At 36.5% G+C, this 18174-nt stretch overlaps 1 protein-coding gene across 2 annotated transcripts in view; it reads left to right on the plus strand.

The window, feature by feature from the left end:
* Positions 1 to 18174, plus strand: part of LOC102235033 (leucine-rich repeat transmembrane neuronal protein 4-like) — a 79025-nt gene that overhangs the window by 16651 nt on the left and 44200 nt on the right. The gene's annotated exons all lie outside the window — the stretch shown is intronic.

Genomic DNA, 18174 nt, shown 5'->3' on the forward strand with positions numbered 1-18174 from the left:
TTCTACCAATGGGATTAGAAGTTCTGAATCAAAATTAAGAAATTATTGACTTTAAACAAGCTTCTACAACTTGCTGAAAAGTTACTTTTAAGTCAGTTTTCTTATTCCAAGTGTTCTAACATATTTGTACTAGAAACCTGATAGAAGTACTTATGATTTTGTGTTTTTGCAGTGTTTGCTCTGTTCCGCAAAGAATTATTTCCTGTCGATCGTTTTCTTTTCTTTCTGTAGGAACCGTTTTTAATGTAGTAGTGGAAACACCAACAAAGGTACCCAGGCGTTTGTGCTTATAAAGACAGAACTAACAGAAAGTTTCAAAAAGTTCAACCAAACCGATGCAAAGTTGAAAATGTAAACATCAAAAAAGTACCTGAACGTGTTGAAAACCTGATTTATTCGGCTGCCATCATTAAATCTTTGCACTCTGCCAGGACTTTTTGAGCCGCTCATTAGAAAACAGTTTGGTACCTCCACCAATTCTCTCTCTACATTTTTACCCTTGTTGTAATTTTTCAGCAAATTAGGTTTCCTATTAGCAAGCGGCTGAAAACCTGAAACTGAATGTCAAGTGTTTCCAGGTTCACAGTTTCCATTGTAGGAAATGTCATTACTAGCTGATAATTAGTGGAACAGCAAAAGTCAGGAGCAAACCCAGAAGAACAAGAAACCTTAGAGAAAAATTATGTAATTTATTGAGTTTTATTTTAGTCAGGCTTGAGTATAAAGTCCCAGCAGGAGCAGCTCTGTCCGTTCTCATTCGCTTCCCTTAGTTCTGCCTGAGCAGATTTAGTTGACCGTGGTTGCTACATTCCTCCACTACTACAGACAGACGGAAAAACTGAGCTAACAGAATTGACTTCTCATTTCATTTCAATTTTTAATGGTTACTGCCCCATTTAAGCTGTATTTTTGCCATTCCTGCAGTGATTAGCCATCCGTGCTCCACTTTTCCAATCTTGTTTCTGATGTTCGGAACAGCGTGTATTTAGGACTTGCTTCTCCTCCTGGATGTGCAGTCCAAGTTTTAATAAAAGAAGCTTTTCATTGTTTCAAAATGAAATCTATGGATGTAAAATAATGAATACGAATGCGTTAAAGGTAGTTCATTTCGATTTGTGATGCTGGCTGCTGATAAATCATGACAGTTTAAGCTTTGGGTTATGTTTCCAGATGTGTTGAATCTGAATGAAGTCACTCAATAATGCAGCTTATCACAGGCTGGAGTACTCTGGGTTTTTTGCTGACCTAGGTCTTTGCATACATCACACATTTAATTGGCTCTTGTCAGAGGGGATGAGAGCTGTAGCAGCAAATAGGATTTTATTAAATAAGTTTGTAACTGTAGTCAATCAAAATCCATTGCATAATACTAATTCTATTGATTAAAAACATTTTGCTTAAACATTTCAGCAGTTACAAGGTTATACAAATCAGGATGCACTGATAAGAAAATCTGAGCCGATGTTAATATTGTTGTTATGATTGTTAATAACCTATATTTACTGATATTGTATACATTATATTTATTTTAATACGCTTTCGGCTCTGTCCTGTGACCAACTTTCTTCCTTTGTTTTCCAGAAACAAATGGCAACAAGACGGAAATTCATATCAAATATCAATATTGACTCAGTTTTATCGTTCTGATACCGACATGTTAAAACGACTTATATCGACCTATGCCAATGTTGGTACTGATATATCGTGCATCTCTAAAAAAAAATTTATATCACCAATTATAAATAGTACATGACGTCTTACAAACTAAAAAGAAAAAAAAACATAACGTTTTGCTTTATTTTCTTTGTAAAATTGCTACTTTTCTCCTTCTAGCATCCAGCTACATAGCAATGCTAACACTACTTTGTAACAAAATTCAGAAACTGGCTAGAGTTACCACTGCACTGCTTAGCACTTAGCACTTACTAGGTCTAAATGATTAGCATAGGTCTAAACAATCTTGTGCTGGATCTCCTATAATGAAATATGATTGTTGCTGTTATTTTCTTAAGTCTAATGTTTTATTGAAGTTGCTATCCGCTTACCACTTCCTGCGCTAAGCATCATGGCTTTAGGAGTGTACACCATCCTGTGGACCCGTTATAGCATGACGTCACGTGCAAGATCCCGCCCCCATCTCCTTACTGGAGAGCAAAAAGCTGCTGGCTAACGAGGAGTAGCTTTGGTTTTAGCTGTTAAGTTGTCAATGTAATGCGCTAAGTCTTAAATATATGCCTTATAAAAGAAACTGGGACGCAGTTCTCTGCTGCTAATTGTCAGCACTACAACAACTAGAAAAAAAGAAAAAGGTTTTAAGTCAGAAACAAATAGCAAGTGAGAAGTAAGTTGGTCAGTTATGCTAGCTTGACTATGACATATGTAACATGTACATGTGCTGTGGAATTCGGTGTATTTTGGTTCAGTTAGAAAGTAATAAAAAAATTACCTAAACACTAACTCTGACAGATCATCACTTGACGAGGTTTTTAAATTAGCTTATCAACCACCGCTGTGTTAGCTTAGCTAATAGCATTGTTAGCTAATCTACCTCAGTGATCACTTATTAATAATGGAAAAATAAACATCAAGGCTAAAAACATAAAACTGTAACGGACTGCAAAGTTCTGTTTGCGTGGGAAATGTTTGTCTGTTGTTTTTTGTGTTGAATACTGAAACATAAAGTGGCATTGTTCCTAGTTGCTATGGCAACAGGTCTGCGTGAAGGGTAGCCGGCACAGAGAGCGAGGGGAAAAAAAAGTGTTTTTAGTTATTATTTAAGCTTTTCTGTGCTATTATTTTCTTTTTTGCACTAAATTAATAATATCTACATCTCCAGGTTTAATTTTATCGGCATTTTTCTACTGCAGTATTGCGGCTATGAACGGCATGTAAAAGAATCGTCTTTTTGCCCTTCCAGCGTTGGGCGCTTGGGCAAAATTTCCGTATATTAACAATACCATACAGGAGGTCCATATCTGGTGGCTTGGCTGCGTTCAGAATCAACTATCACATTTAAACTCATGTTATGTATGACTCAGGCTTTTCCTGACATTTACCAAGTAGCCTTTCATAGCTAAAGTCTTGGCCAGCTTCCACAAGGATAACATTTTTAAAAGGTATCGCTCTGGAGAAAGAAGGCAACAGTCATAGCCAACTGAATAAAACATAAGACAATAGTGACACTAGCAAAAAACATTTTCTCTCCAAACTAAAGAAAAGTCAAGAAAATGACTAGTGAGAGAGACCGGCCTGCAGCAAGGTCACATTTTAGACATTAGAGCAGAAAAATGTCTAAAATGATTTATCTCAGTCTCATTATTTTGCGCATGTGGATACTTTTCATACTCGCCCTAACATGAGTAGTCATGACAACCACTAAACATGTAATACTCCTTTTTTTTTTAATCAATTGAAGATTTTTTTCTCATATTAAAATCTCTGGCTTGGTGTCACATGAAAGGTAATTTTACTATTATGCTAGCCACCTTCAGGTCTTGTCATAGCACCTCTCTCTTTATAATATGCATTATCGACTGGTAATGTGGCCGATCTAATTAGAAATAGAAAGCATATTTACTTTTTTTGGACACTTTTCATCTCCCTGAAGTGCCCCAGTGTGTGGCCATACCACCGCTGGCCAATCGACATGGCCACTCTGGGTAATAGCTTTTGCATCGGTGCTTTCAGATGAAATACCAAGTTGACGTTCGGCCAAGGAGGACGACAGCTGACTTTGTTGGGTGTGCCAGAGCGCGCGCTGTCCTGAGGGGAGGAGCCACTTCACTTTTTACAGTCATTTTAGGGAAGTTTTCCTCTGGAAGCTGACCTTAAAGGCTGTAACTGGGGAAAAAGATATCCTTATATATTCTGTGTAATAACATTTCATGTGTTCCTCGTTTTTCAGCCAATTCTAGTTGACATTTAATGTGTAAGCTCAGTCTAACTTTTCTCTTGGGAGTAATTGGGCCCTGAGGGAAGTGGAGCACAGAAGCTCTGGGTTTTAATTGATATTTATTGCTCACAACAGATGAAAATCCAGTCTGAGCTTTAATTTATGTACGCAATAAAAGCCTGTTGTTTCCCTCCTCCTGTTTCATATATTTATTCTTCATTGAATATTCCTGTGGTTTAAGAGGAACACGGTGTTAGCTGCCGTTACCATGTAATCCAGCATTAACTATGCTGTAGCATTACGTTTCCCTAAATTAAAAAACTTAAACTAGAATTAAATGAAAGCATTGTTATGTTGGGATAGGATTTTTCTACTTAGATGTAATATGAATTCAGATGAGCTTTTATCAAATTCTGTTTAGTTTTAATAGATAATAGGAAACAAAGGACCTCTTGCAATTAGATGTCATGCACCCAAGATCCTGCCTCCATTTATCTGATGGCTAACGATGATTAGCATTGGTTTTAGCTGTTGTCTACATAATGCGCTAAATTTTAAATGCACTACATGTGTATAAAAGAAAAAGAGTCGTAGTGCTTTGCTACTAATTGTCACAAATGGATAGCAAGGTGAGGAAAAAGTTAAGAGAAAAAATACAGAGGGAGAGAGGGAAGTAGTTCAGTTATGCTAGCTTGACTATGACAACAGCAATGTGTAGATGAGATGTAGAATTCTGTGTTTCAATTCAGTAAGGAGCAGGAGTTTGAAATAGCTAATCAACCACCGTAGTATTAGCTTAGCTAATAGCATCGGTAGCTAATCTACTGCAGCAATCACTTATTAATCGCATGATAAACATCAAGCCTGAAAATATAAAACTGTAACAGACTGAATGTTCTGTTCTTTATGTTGGGGTGTTTTTTGGTGTTGAATCCTGAAACATAAAGTGCCATTGTTGCTATGGCAACGAGTCTGAGCGAAGCGTACCCGACACGGAGAGCAGGAAAAAAAAAAGAAGTGGTTTTGAGTTGTTCTGTAACAGTTTCTCTGCGTTATTTTTCCCGTTGCAGTTGCTCACTTCACTAAATTAATAATAGCTACATCTCCAGGTTTCATTTAGTTAACGGAGTCGTTCTACCGTGCTCATGCTATGGATAGCATGAAAAAGAATAACCTTTTACTCTCCGTTATGTGATTGCGCAACATTTCCAGATGTAAACAATAACGTGTAGTTTTTTAACTTGAGCTTTTCCTGCACCTTATTGAGCTCATTTTTGTCCGTTTTGACAAAAAAGGGCAAAGGATGTTTTTCTGCGACACAGTGTCCATGTCACCACGATCTGCAGCAACAGTCTGCAACTGACTCACTACCCTGAATGAAGCAGCCTGTTCTTTTTGTGGCAAATACTTTTAACAACTCAGTTTAGTCACTCACCAAAATGTTTCTCACTCTCAAGGTTTCGCTGAAAGAAGATAGAACCCCCAAAAAATCCTTTTATGTTCCTGATTGAGATGGAAACCTTAAAGCTGTAATATGTAGCTTATATAAAAATGTGTTTTTAACTTATTGGTTAAATGTGACACTGTGTTTATTATGAGACAGTTAAAATGTATAAATCTGTGTCTTATTCTTCTGTCAGGACATAATTTGATCAAATATGTAAAATAAATAACAATAAATGTTATCTACTGCAGCTTTAAGCAAAAGTAACACAATTTAATTTCACTTTTTTGTCATAATTTTATATAAAAAACAAAAATTGCTAGTTGACAATTTGCTATTAAACTTACCATAATTTTTTTACTTTTGTTAATGACTTATATGATAAATGAACATTCATCCATTCACCTTGAATCCTGCTGTCCTCCAGGTATTAGATGCATCCCAGCTCCAGAGTAAAATGAATGACTCCTTATCAGGCCTTGACCAAACTGAATGGCATGATGAAGAGGTCATTTAACACACGCACACACACGCACACACACCCCCCCACACACACACACACACGCCGTGAAGCCTGAAGTCTTAAAATACACTTAAAATACAGTGAAGATTGTGGTTGTAATGCTTTAAAATGGGAAAAAAAAGTTTAAGGTGTAAGAATACTTTTCATAAATCTGCATATAAAAGCACTTATTGAACAGCTGCATAGATTGTTAGTCTATTGCAATAAAAAAATAACTCAATCACATGATAAGCTAAAACAAACTTCAATCATTTCCATTTGCCAGATTTTTTTCTCTCTTTCTACCAAAAGCGGAACAATAAAACTTTTCAGTCTGATGGTTTGGTGTCTCTAAATTTTGTTTAGAGAGACTTCATTATTGATTTTATTAGTTGTTTCTGTTTTGTTTACTTTTTTTGGATATTTAAATTATCTTTCACTACCTGTGTTAAGTTTATTCATCTTTGAGAATGTGGTTTTGCATTACTGCCATTACTTCAAAATGGTCTCAAAGCAACTATATTATCGTTTATTGCAATAACTTCTGGGAAAATGTATCGTACTTTTCCCACATACAACAATAGTAAAAAGCCTTCAAACAAATAATAGAAAGTTGTTTTTAACTCAAGCCAAGCTTTTCAGCTAAATCCTTCAAATCCCTTCGACTGTTTTAAATGTTTAATGGTTAATTTTTCTCATTTCTTTGAGGCTCGTTTTGATTTTGGTTCCTGTTAATTGTTTACATTGTTGTTCACACATCCCAGATGTAAGAAGGAGCAGAGTATGAAATCTCTGAAAGCCTTTTGGCTCCAATTCGTCACGCAGGGAAGGGAACCAGGTAAACGGATCACATCTGCTCTTAGGTTGGCCGTATTTAATACCTCGTCCTCCCAGTTTTCGTAATTCCTTTTTTAAATTATAACAACAAAGAAAAATTAAGGAATAAAAGTGGAAAAGCTGAGTCACCCCTGCACATTTAATGATCGGCTAATCAATCCGTGTTGAATAAAGGTCCCGCTTGGTCCCCAGTGTGCAGATATTCAGCCAGTCGTTATTATTCTGCACAGAAATCCATAGCGAACCGATGTGTCCTAATTTAAAGGTGCTGTCATGTGGAGGCGTCAGAGAGCCAGTGGCTGAGCGCTCTGTGGGTGTGCAGCCTGGAGTTTCCAGTCATCTAAAATCAATGTGAACAACCCCCCTGCTGTCACACACATACACACAAATAAACAAAAAAATAAATAAATCGCAGCGAGGGTTTGGTTAAAATTCTCTTTATCTCAGAATGGGCTGGTTTATTTAGATTAGCAGTGATGAAATGAAGTTGTGATGGTGGATCTCTGGGTGTGTTAGCGGAGCGGTTATTGGAAGTGATGGAAGTGGCGGTGTAGCCATCGCTTGGAGGACTTCTGGGATTTATTTATAGCTCCCGTGTTCGCGTTCTGTTCATCATATACTCGCCATCACACCTCATTTACCTCCAGTTTTCCCCTTCAGCCGCTTTACTTCTTGGTTGCATTTTGGTGCAATTATTTTTTGCTAAGATGTTCTCTTTTTCCTAAAGAATATCCTCAAAAATACATTTTGTTTCAGTAATTTTGACGTCAAAAAGTGCATATATTTGGTTTATTTCTGTTTAATTACATAATTAAAGCTTACTGCTAAAATAAAAGATGCTTTGTTATAACTTCTGATATCATGAGGAAAACTTCTGACTCATTTCTTCAGCAGAGGGCTACATGCAAAAAATTTCAATTGTAGGTTTAGTGGAATGAAAAATTGCAGAGGAGAAAAGTGCAGACTTTGTGACAGACATTTTTGTTCAAGAAGAGTACAAAAAATAATGTATGCATTTAAAAGATGTTATGTGAAACCCCCAGAATTACGTTTCTCCTCCCCAAAAAACATACATGTCACAGAAGACCAATAAAAATGTTCAAAACTGATCAATCTTTTCGTTCCTTTGATAATTCTTTATAATTTGTTTCCATCAAATCGCCACACAAAATTTGAGCAAACTTTTAAACTATTGCAGAAAATGTGAATGAGGCATGTTTTTATCAGTGGTCCAAATGTAAACTCCACTAAATCATAGAATGGACTTTTCCTTCCACTCAACTTTCTATTAGCATCTTTGTATAAAGACATCAGATTTCTTAGCAATGACCTTTTGTGACTTAAGGATTGTGTTATTGACTGTTTGCCATATATCAGGTCAGCGCTCTTCCTCATGTTTATTCAGACCATAACCTAACATTTCTGAATCAAAAATTATTTTTTTCATATTAATCTTATGTAATAGTTACATTTTCTTACAATCCTAATTGTGGATTTCTTTGGGCTATAAGTCATAATCAATACAATACAAACAACAGAAAAGGACAGACTTTTATTTGTAACTCAGTGGGTGAATTTCAGCATCTCAGCGGCAAAGGGAAGACAACATTAATAATAACGTTTATAAAAATAGAAACTGGGCTGTTGTGACAAATGTAAAGGGGAAAAAACTACGTAGTCATAGCTAAACAGCAAATGTAGATGTTGAAAATACATGCAATTAATCAGAAACCAACATTTGAAATATACCTCTGTGTGGAATGAACCTACATACCAAATGAGTTTCACCTTTTAAATTAAAAAACTGCAATAAATTAAGTTTTCCTTTTTTTATATAAGCCTAATAGATGCTTATCTGTAGAGTATATTTTAGGATTTTAAATCAAGGCAGTTAAGTTGAATATTAACCGACTGTACTCTCATCTTCTCTGGCGCAGAAGAAAATTTTCTTGACATTTTACTCAAATGTCAGAGTTGTAGGATAGGAGTTGTGGAGCTGGAGGTGTTCGAGTGTTTTCACCTGTAGTCTTTACATATCGTTACAGTACTATCCCTCTGCACACACACACACACACACACACACACACGCACACACACACGCACACACACACACACACACACACAGTTATTTTTTGCTACACATATGTTGGAATTGTATAAATCAACAAATTTTACAAGATGAACATCGAATCAATCGCTGCATTTGCTGCCATATGTAAAAGACATATTGAGAACTTTAGTCAAATATTTTTTACATTTATTATATTTATTATTTTTATGCATAGTCTTGCAGAACAAAACACCAACTAAACTTGGTTGTAATTTCCAAATAATTGCATGTTTTTGATGCCAGTAGAGTAAAACGTGGAGCAAAATAGCTGGTGAATTAGTCAGGCTGTCAGCTCAGGCCAGCCTGCAATCAGCTGTTTAACAAACTACTGGCTAGCAGTTTGCAAATGCTAGCTAAATGTATGTTTTGTTTGAGCAAAGGTAAACTGTAGTAGCTTTGTTTTAGCCAACTGACTGGCCATGCATAGCAAAATGTTGATTTTTAAAATCTTGATGTAACTTGAAAGCCTGAAATCACTCAGTAAATCTGTTTGAGCTGCAAGGGAAAGAAAACATCCTTCAGCCGTCACTTTGCAGGACACTATTGCTTAGAATGCTGCAAATGAATATAATTGTCTTGATGTTGAAGGGACAGAGGCTCTGCTGAACAACAACGTGGCTGTTCCCTCAAATTAACAGCTTTCTTTTAGGAAAGAAAACATAGTCCTGCATCTAAATAGAGTGAAAACGAGGTTAAAATGAGGGAAAGCTTCAATTTTTCACACATTTCTTTGGTTGGAAAGAACTGGAGAACCTTACCTGGACATAAAGTCTTTTTTTTTTCTTTTCTCGAGGATGTTGCCACCAGTGCAGAGCTTACACCACAATGACAGCAACTGAGTGACAAAAAGTGTCAGGTGAATAATCACCTGGAAAACATAAATAATGACTTTAAATCCTTCAGGGAGAACAAAGATGCAGCAAGCTGTTTATTAAATATTTGGTAATAAAATGTTGGTTTCTCAACGTAATGATCTATAATTGACAACAAGCTAGTTTTCTATCTATCTAGAACCTGTGGACAAAAAAATTATAATCTGCCATCAATCAGCAATGTTGAATATTACAAGAATAATAAATTTTATAGAGAATATACTAATCTCATAATGAGAATAATTGTTATAAAAATATACTTTTATGTTTGACCTTTGACATCTTCCGCAATTTTACAATTTACTGAAGAAACATATTGTTCCTATTAAAGAACAGCCTCAGGAGTCACTTTACCATGTTTTAATTAACAATTTAATGTTTAGTTTCTGCAAGTACATTGATAAGTTCTTGACATTTTGCTCAAATACCACAGTTGTAGCCTGGGGGAGGCGCGGCGTCTCGGGAGAACTGTCCAGTGTCATTATCAACCGTTCTTTTTATTTAGCATTTCTGATCGTGTTGTACGCAGGAATTTATGCCACAACAGCTTAGAACAAGGTCACAACAAATCTTGATATTCATCAAAATGTGAATTCAAGCTAAATTTGACAAAGAACTTCACAGATAACTTAAGTTTGGACTTAAAAGTTAAATTGCTGGTAGTTTGTTGAGTCTTGTGCAGTTTTGATTTTGCAGTTTGCTGCTCCAGATTATGAAATGTTTAGTTGCAGCAAAGACTTTAGAGAACCAACTGATGCAATGAATTGATGAAACTCGTTGCATCGACTCGTTGATGCAATGAGTCGATGCAATTCCAACAAACACGTGGAAGAATGTTTTGTTCAGCATCGAGTCCAGATTCTGCCAATGGCATTTGGATCATAAGGTCAATGTGTGGAGAACAGAATGCTAATTGAAAGGGAAATGGTCTTTTAGTGTGAAGGAAATATCTCAAGATGAGATTCTCTAACCAGTTTAGAACCAGTTTACGCCCCCGATTGCTAAATGAAGGCATTACTAAACTGCTAGCTTGTCTCGTTTGTCTAAACTTATATCATCCAGTCCAGTGAATGACACCAACCAAAAGTCAAAATAAACAGTTTGACACTAACAGAGAGGATTTGGCTAGTTGTTCATACACACAACAACCCACACACTCAACTCTGCTGCTCAGCCCACAAATCCATTTTTCCTCCAAATGTGGTGCTGGACATTTAAAGGGAAATAGCCTGTCTAACAGTTTAAGATTTATTACCAAGAATAATCGCTACAAAAAAGAAATAATCCAGCCAACCAAACAGTAATGTCCTTACTTTCTTGTGCCAGGTTTATTTATAGAAGTTCACTTTTGGGTCGACGTATATTCCGAGTACCCAGACTGTTTCCCCCTGGTTCTGTAGCTTTACCATCTCTTATCAAATGGGATTGTAAAAAGCCATACAGCTCAAATAATATGCTGTATTCCTGCTGCAGCTCTACTTACATTTTAGTAGCCTACTTATTCGTTTGGATTGTGCAGGACATTCACCATTGAGGTGGTAAATTTTACTTTTTATGATGTGCGATGAGATTTATGTGTTCTTACCTAAAGATCTTCTGTACCTTTTGGCTTAAAGTCCTACTTTTCAATAGTAAATTGTGAATTATGATGTTTTTGTGAGTCATTTTAATCCCGTCACAGAACATTTTAGAAACCCATATGTAAGAAAAGTGAATGGCAAAGTCATTACTTGTTTAATACATGAGGAGACTTTCAGCCTCAGGGAAGAGAAAAAGGTTCACTTGAGAAGGAAACAATCTTTACTATTCTACGTGAGAAGAAAGACATTTACAACCAAACAGAAGATGCGAGAACTCCAAAACGTCTTTTGAAATTGTAAACAACAAAAAAAGAAACTATAAAACAAAAGAGAGTGAGATTTTCCAGCTTGGTGCGCAAATTTTATGAACTGTAACTTTGAGTTGGACCAGAAATGATGAGTTTTCCTCAGTTTACCCATAATTCACCTCTGCAGAGTTTCATCAACTCCTGCTTTTGTTTTTTACCCATTTTCCTGACAGGAAGACAGACACATTGCTATGAAAACATATTTTAGCTAAATTTTAGCTGACACTCCTCACCTTGTTGGTGCTGCTTTCAAAGCTGCTTTCCATCGTTTGGACAGCGTCTGAATGTATTGATGCCATCGCTGAATGATTACCTTTTTTCACTCTTCCATTTGATTCTGTGAGAAAAACTTTTCAACAGCTTCCAGCTTAAAGTAAAATCAGTGACTTATATCATAAAGGAGCCTGCACAAACAGTTTACCACATGCTGTTCATGTTACAGCCACAAGCTTTAATGTGTTTGTTAGGATTTTATGTGATAGAGCAGAAGAAAGTAGAACCTCCCAAAGTCAATACTTTGGACTTGTAGTTTCTACTTGTCCAAACTCTAGTTTGTTAATCTAGAAAGTCTGGTTCGTTTGGGGAGCAGTGAATTCGTAATCCAACTCTGATGCAGAGCAAAAAACAAACTTTGGTTCGTCTACAAACCTCAGCTTTGGTTTGGATGAAGTGAACTCTGGTGCGGTTTTAATGCAAATGTGAACACCAAGCGGAGCAGGAAGCACAATGAATTCTGGGTAAATGCAACCAAAACAAGTGTGCAAGTCCAGCGCTAGTGGGAGAAATGACTCATGGTCTTTTACCAAAGGCAAAAGAAAAATCCTACAGCTGCTAAAGTTCCTTTTTTGTTCATATTTTTGGTTACGTTGTGTGAAGGTTTTCTTCATCAGAGGTTTTTGTCGCTTCCTTCAGTTTTTCTTGGTGCAGCGCCACCACTGGTGAGGGGAATGAACAAGTTTTCAAGGTGTTTGGTTTGTTTGACTCAGTGCACTGTGAAAGCAAACTGCAGCATCTGAAAATGTAACAAATTGTACAACTTTGATCACTAATTGAACCGACTCAACTGGACTGGGCCATTCAGTCAGCTGAATAAATATAGATCTAAACCACGTGTCAAACTCGAGGCCCGTGGGCCAAATCCGGCCCGCCATAGCTTTTTATGTGGCCCTCTACATTCTAGACTAAACACTAAATGTGCTTAAATATTATGTTTTCAATCAAGTTAATACATTTTTTTATCTGTTTGCTGCCGAATTATACCAGTCAGTCCCTCCAGTTTCTTGAGGATTATCATGGAAATTCACACAAAATCAACAAATCCCCGCAACTTTTTTGCGGTAAAACATTATTGAGAGTTTATTGTGGATTTTTGTGTCAAAAACTTTCTTACTTGTAGTAAACAGTTGCCTCTGCCTTAACTGATGCCAGCTTATAGTCCATACAGCGAGTTGCATTTACCGTCATAAATAAGTGCAAGTATTGCAAATATTTCCAAATGAATATCACAAACACTTTGATTTTTATTGCAAGAAAATCACAAGAAGAATCACGAAATCGTGGAGGGTCTGAAGAGATGTTAAATAATATTTAATGTTAAGAATTCATTGATATTTTAACAGGTTTATAAATACATTCTGGCACAACCGGCCCTTTAAGAGCATTTATGATCTTGATTTCGCCCAAAACAAAAATGTGTTTAACACCCCTGATCTAAACCATTTCATTGTCGTTCCGCACATTTGAGATTTCTGGCAGAACCAGGTCATGTCAACAGCAAAACATTTACATTGTTTCATTAAACACCAATTAGGAGTTCATCTTTGTGTTCCTTCACTAATTTTGGCGTTAGAATACGTTAGGACTGTTGTGCTTTTTAACATGTCAGCTCTGTCCCGCATCAGCTAGAATCTGTATCAAACGGTCATGTAAGGACTTGGTGTCTGTCAGGTTTCATTTGCAGTTCTTACAGTCCAGATGGCTGCACTGTTCAGCCATGGCACCCCTGTTGTTTGGATTTCTGTTCCAGAAATTATGCAGTTAGTTTTTGCATTAATCTTGTAGAACTCTCTAAACTCTTACAGCAGATGTTTCATTCAAGATTAAAAGTAAACCTCTTGAATTATTTCTTTTTTAAGAATGTATTTACCCTGCATGTGTCACAGTTGTTAAATGGGTTTCATTGTTGAAATACACAGTAATAGGAGTCTTTTAGATGTTTAGAGACTACAAGATTACACAAAGTGTTTATATAAGCCATAATTACAGAATATTTTCCACAGAAATACACATTGTGCATCATAATATCTGTACTCGTATTTCCTGGAAGCTGCAGCTGTATAATCATGCGCCTGCCCAACGGGACAGGATAGAGTTGAAGCCATCCATGGTCAGATGTGATGATATTACTCAGAAATCATTATAAAAATGAAATTGTTGAACTGTAGCCATTATAAAATAGGTCAAACAATTAAATCTCAGGCCAATGGTGTAATTATTATTGTCCTTTTAGCTTTAATGCTTGAAATTGTGAACGTGAAGGTCACTAAAGTTTGAGAAAGGAAAGTGGAAACTTGTATATCAAGTCTAAAAATATATAATAAGACATTTTATTATGCTTATGCTTTTCTCTTGCAGTGGAAAACCAAATGTAAAACGATAGACCTAAAAGATTTATACAAGCAAACAAAAAAATAAATTAGGACTGTGAGCAGCAACAGGTGGGGAAGGGGCCACACCACACTCCCTGCTAGTCTGCCTTTGCCTGGTACTCCTGTAGTGTTTGAGATTGTTTGCTATTATTTTGGATGCACAAGTTACTTAACGAGGTTGTTGCTAGGCAACCACTCTCTGCAGGTTGTTGCTAGGTAACCGAAGAATGAGTGAGTTTGTTGATTCCACCAACCTTGCTTAGCATTTTTTTAAAAATTCTTTTATTTCAAATAGAGGATCTGTAACACAATGATAAATATCACAATATCTTTATTTTTATCGGAAAAATGAAAGAACAACTACAGATATTGACAATCTACAATGTAGGAAACTGAAGCTAAATAAATGAGTAAAATAAAACAATGCGTACCTTTTCCTCCACCTCACAGCTAAAGTGTCAAACACATTCAAATACATATATAAATAAAAAAATAAAAGTCAAAAATATAACAGAAGCATTTGCTTATGAGACAAAGTTAAATTTCTGAAGAAGAGTTGACGTTCTTATGAGTTTCTGATTATTAAAGTTTAGTTTTTAAAGAAATGTAATGTTATGATTATAATTAGATTTATTATATATGTCACCTGAAGAAAAGGTAGAATTGTTAACCAGCATTGCTTAGCTTGCCTTGACGTTGGCAAAGTCTTTCTTCCGCCTACATCCCCCAGAATGCTGTGCGGTTCCGGATCGGAGTTCAGTGAAATTAATGAATATTCTATCAGATGTATTATCTATTGATATTGATCACATGTCTATTGCAGTATTTATTGTTGTAGCTGAATGTACGGCATTCTCTTAGTTAAGTTAGTACAGTTTTAGTCAACTTTGCGTTAAACGGTAAATGATGACACTTTTGATGCAAAGTTGCACTAAACGTTGCATTAAAAGTGTCATTAAAACAGTCATAACCACTTATGAAGACTGCTTCATGTTCATAGCAGGTGTTTTATCACGTTTATGTCTATATTATGTCAGTCCTATGTATAAATAAAATGTAACCAAAGCCTAATTTTTTAGAATCTCATTGTTTTATCTTCATGTTTCAGCCCAGCATCGTTCCCTGCTATAGTTTTCTTTTCACGTGACAGTTCTGCCAGTTCTATCCATCCATTGTTTAATTGCTGCTCATGTCATTTTAGCTGTGAGGTGGATGAATTGTCGACATTTTTGGCAGCCTTAGTGATGTCTTCCCTCCAGCTCCGAGATTGCTGAACCTTTGACCCTCCCCACAAACGCATCCACATGAACATTACATCCTGGAGGATTTCTCTTAAGGTGCCCAGGGTTGTTGGAGTGCATTTTTCTGCTGACATTGATTCATCCTGAAAAGCACAGTTCATACTGTGGGAAATCACCGCAGACGGTGTTACTATTTGGTGTCAGAACTGAAAACTTCACCTGTCTTCACTGTGGTAAGCCTCTGAACAGCATAATGAATAAACCACGTTTTAAGGGATTTCTGACTCTTGAGACGAGCTTGTCTTCGCTTCTTGACCTCACCATTTGCAGTTTCTGACAGATTGTGGGAAGCTTTGGATGAAAACTATCCAATTTCCATCTCATGCTAAGTTAAAGGACCCCTGTCCTCGCCTAGCCTGCTAACTGCATTATGCTGAAGATCCAATTGACGTTTTGTTGCCATTAGCCCTCATCCGATCAAATATTACAACCTTTGCAAAATGTTGTGGTGGATAAAGTGCCTGTGATTCTTATTTTTTAAATTGATAAGAGGTTTAAAAAGCCACTGCTGCAAGCAGCATCTCACAAAAGCCCTGAGCTATCAGCGGAAGAACTGGAATGAGCAATAATTTTCACCAGAGGTGAATTATTGTGATGCAGAAATAAGCAGTCTTCGCTTGTCTTCATCCAGAAAAGGAAATTAAAGAAAATAGAGGAAACAAAGAGAGGAATAAATATCTAAAATGGGGAGTTTGAATCAATCAATCAAGTTTATTTTTCCAGCATTTCAGCAACAAGGCAGTTCAAAGTGCGTTACATCATGGAAACATAAACAGCGTACAGTCAACAATCGTGAAAACTAGTATCAGACATTGCAGGTGGGATTTCAATCTAGATTTAAAGGAACTCAGTGTTTTGGCTGCTTTGCAGTTTTCTGGATGTTTGTTCCAGATTTGTGGTGCATATCCTGAGATATAAAAATATTTCAGTGGCTCTTGATTAGAAAACAGAGTAAAATAATGAACAGAATCTAAACTTATTTTTTTGTTTCATAAACGTTTCACTTTATTGTCACTGTTAGAAACACATTTGGAGTCCGGAGTAAAATCTCAGAGAATCTATGGAAACTTGCAACAGCAGTTATTAAAGGTATTTCATTATGATTTAGCTAGTTGTCTAGCTAGCCAACTAGCTAGACAACTAGCTAGCCGGCTAGCTAGTTAGCTGTAGTATCCGTTTAGATTAATATTTACTGTAAGGCTGAAGCATGTTAAAATAAGATCTCTACTGGGTTTGAAATCTCCAAGAAAATATAGTATAATTAACGTTTCCTGGAGGTCGACAGCTGGACTTGAACCTCTTGAGGCATAAGAAATATTTCAGTGGCTTGTGATTAGAAAACGGAGGAAGATAATAAACTGAAACACAAAGTTGTTTCTAACGTTTTCTAAGTATGATCGGAATCTCACCTACGCGTGTCAAAGAATCATTTTCAATCAACAGACTCTTGTATTTACTTTTATTAGTGCTATTATATATTTTTGTTCTCTAAGCAGCAGTGAATTCTTACCTGAAAAAGATGTTTGCAGATTTTTTACTGTTAGCTTGGACATCATGTGAAATGTGCCGTGTCCTGCCTGCATGGACAGAAAAATAAATCAGAAGGAAACCAGCAGCCAGTAAATCACAGCCATTTAAAGTCGCTTTTGCCGTTTAGTGCATTGTGGAGGGAGCAGACATTACTCCTGTTCCAGGAAGGTTCCTGGGAAATCTACTGTCTCAAATTTCAGCTCCGTGACTCATAAAATATGAAATGCTCAGTAAATGTCAAGAAACTTAATTTTCAAGAAATATTGTGTGAAGAATTCAAGAACGGTGCTACAGGTACCCCACGCTATAAATAAAAAACTAACCTTTTTGCTACATACACGACGGGTTTGTTTTAATTTATTAATCCACATAAAAAGTGACTGCAGGAGTCTGGGAACAAAATATTTTTTACTTAAAATTCACCAATCAGAGTTTCTGTGTCCTATTCGAAATCTCTGATTTTGTGAAGCTGATTACAATTTTTAAAATTTTTTTCCTCCTCTCCAGGGGGTCTTTTTATGGGCTCTAGTGTCCCTTATATGAAAGTAGGCTGACAGGAAAGGGGGGAAGACATAAGGCAAATGTCGCCGGGTCCGGGAATCGAACCCGCGACGGCCACAGCGAGGACTCAAGGTCTCCAAATGTCGCACTATCCCCCACGCCACCACAGCACGCCCTACATTTTTTCTAAAAAGAAAAATGTAACAATCTTTTTCTCGAAAATTGTTGAAAATAAAATAATTTTTGATGATCTGTAAAACACTGGAAGTCTACTAGAGCCGTACAATCCTCCAGCATTTATGCAGAGAAAACTCGTATCAAAATAATAACATTTTGCAACATCTATTAAAGGAAGAAATAGATGGTTCCAAACTAAAATGAAAATGAATTTATTTTCTTTAATGCTCCTCTCTCACAGCTGTTCTGCCTCCATTTAATCAGTCTTTCCTGTCTCTTACCGCAGTAATCACCATCCCTGATTATTTTCCACCTGGGTCATTGAGTCCTTGTCAGATCCTTCTGTTCTCTCCAGGGTTATTCTTAGTTTCGTTTTGGCTTCTTTTATTTCGTGTCTTGGTTTTTAAGGATTTCCTTCTTGCCAAGTAAGCAAATGAATAGTTTTTCTTCTGGAAGTGTCCTCTGATTTAAC

This window comes from Xiphophorus maculatus, chromosome 8, assembly GCF_002775205.1.
Source record: "Xiphophorus maculatus strain JP 163 A chromosome 8, X_maculatus-5.0-male, whole genome shotgun sequence".
Taxonomy (NCBI): domain Eukaryota; kingdom Metazoa; phylum Chordata; class Actinopteri; order Cyprinodontiformes; family Poeciliidae; genus Xiphophorus; species Xiphophorus maculatus.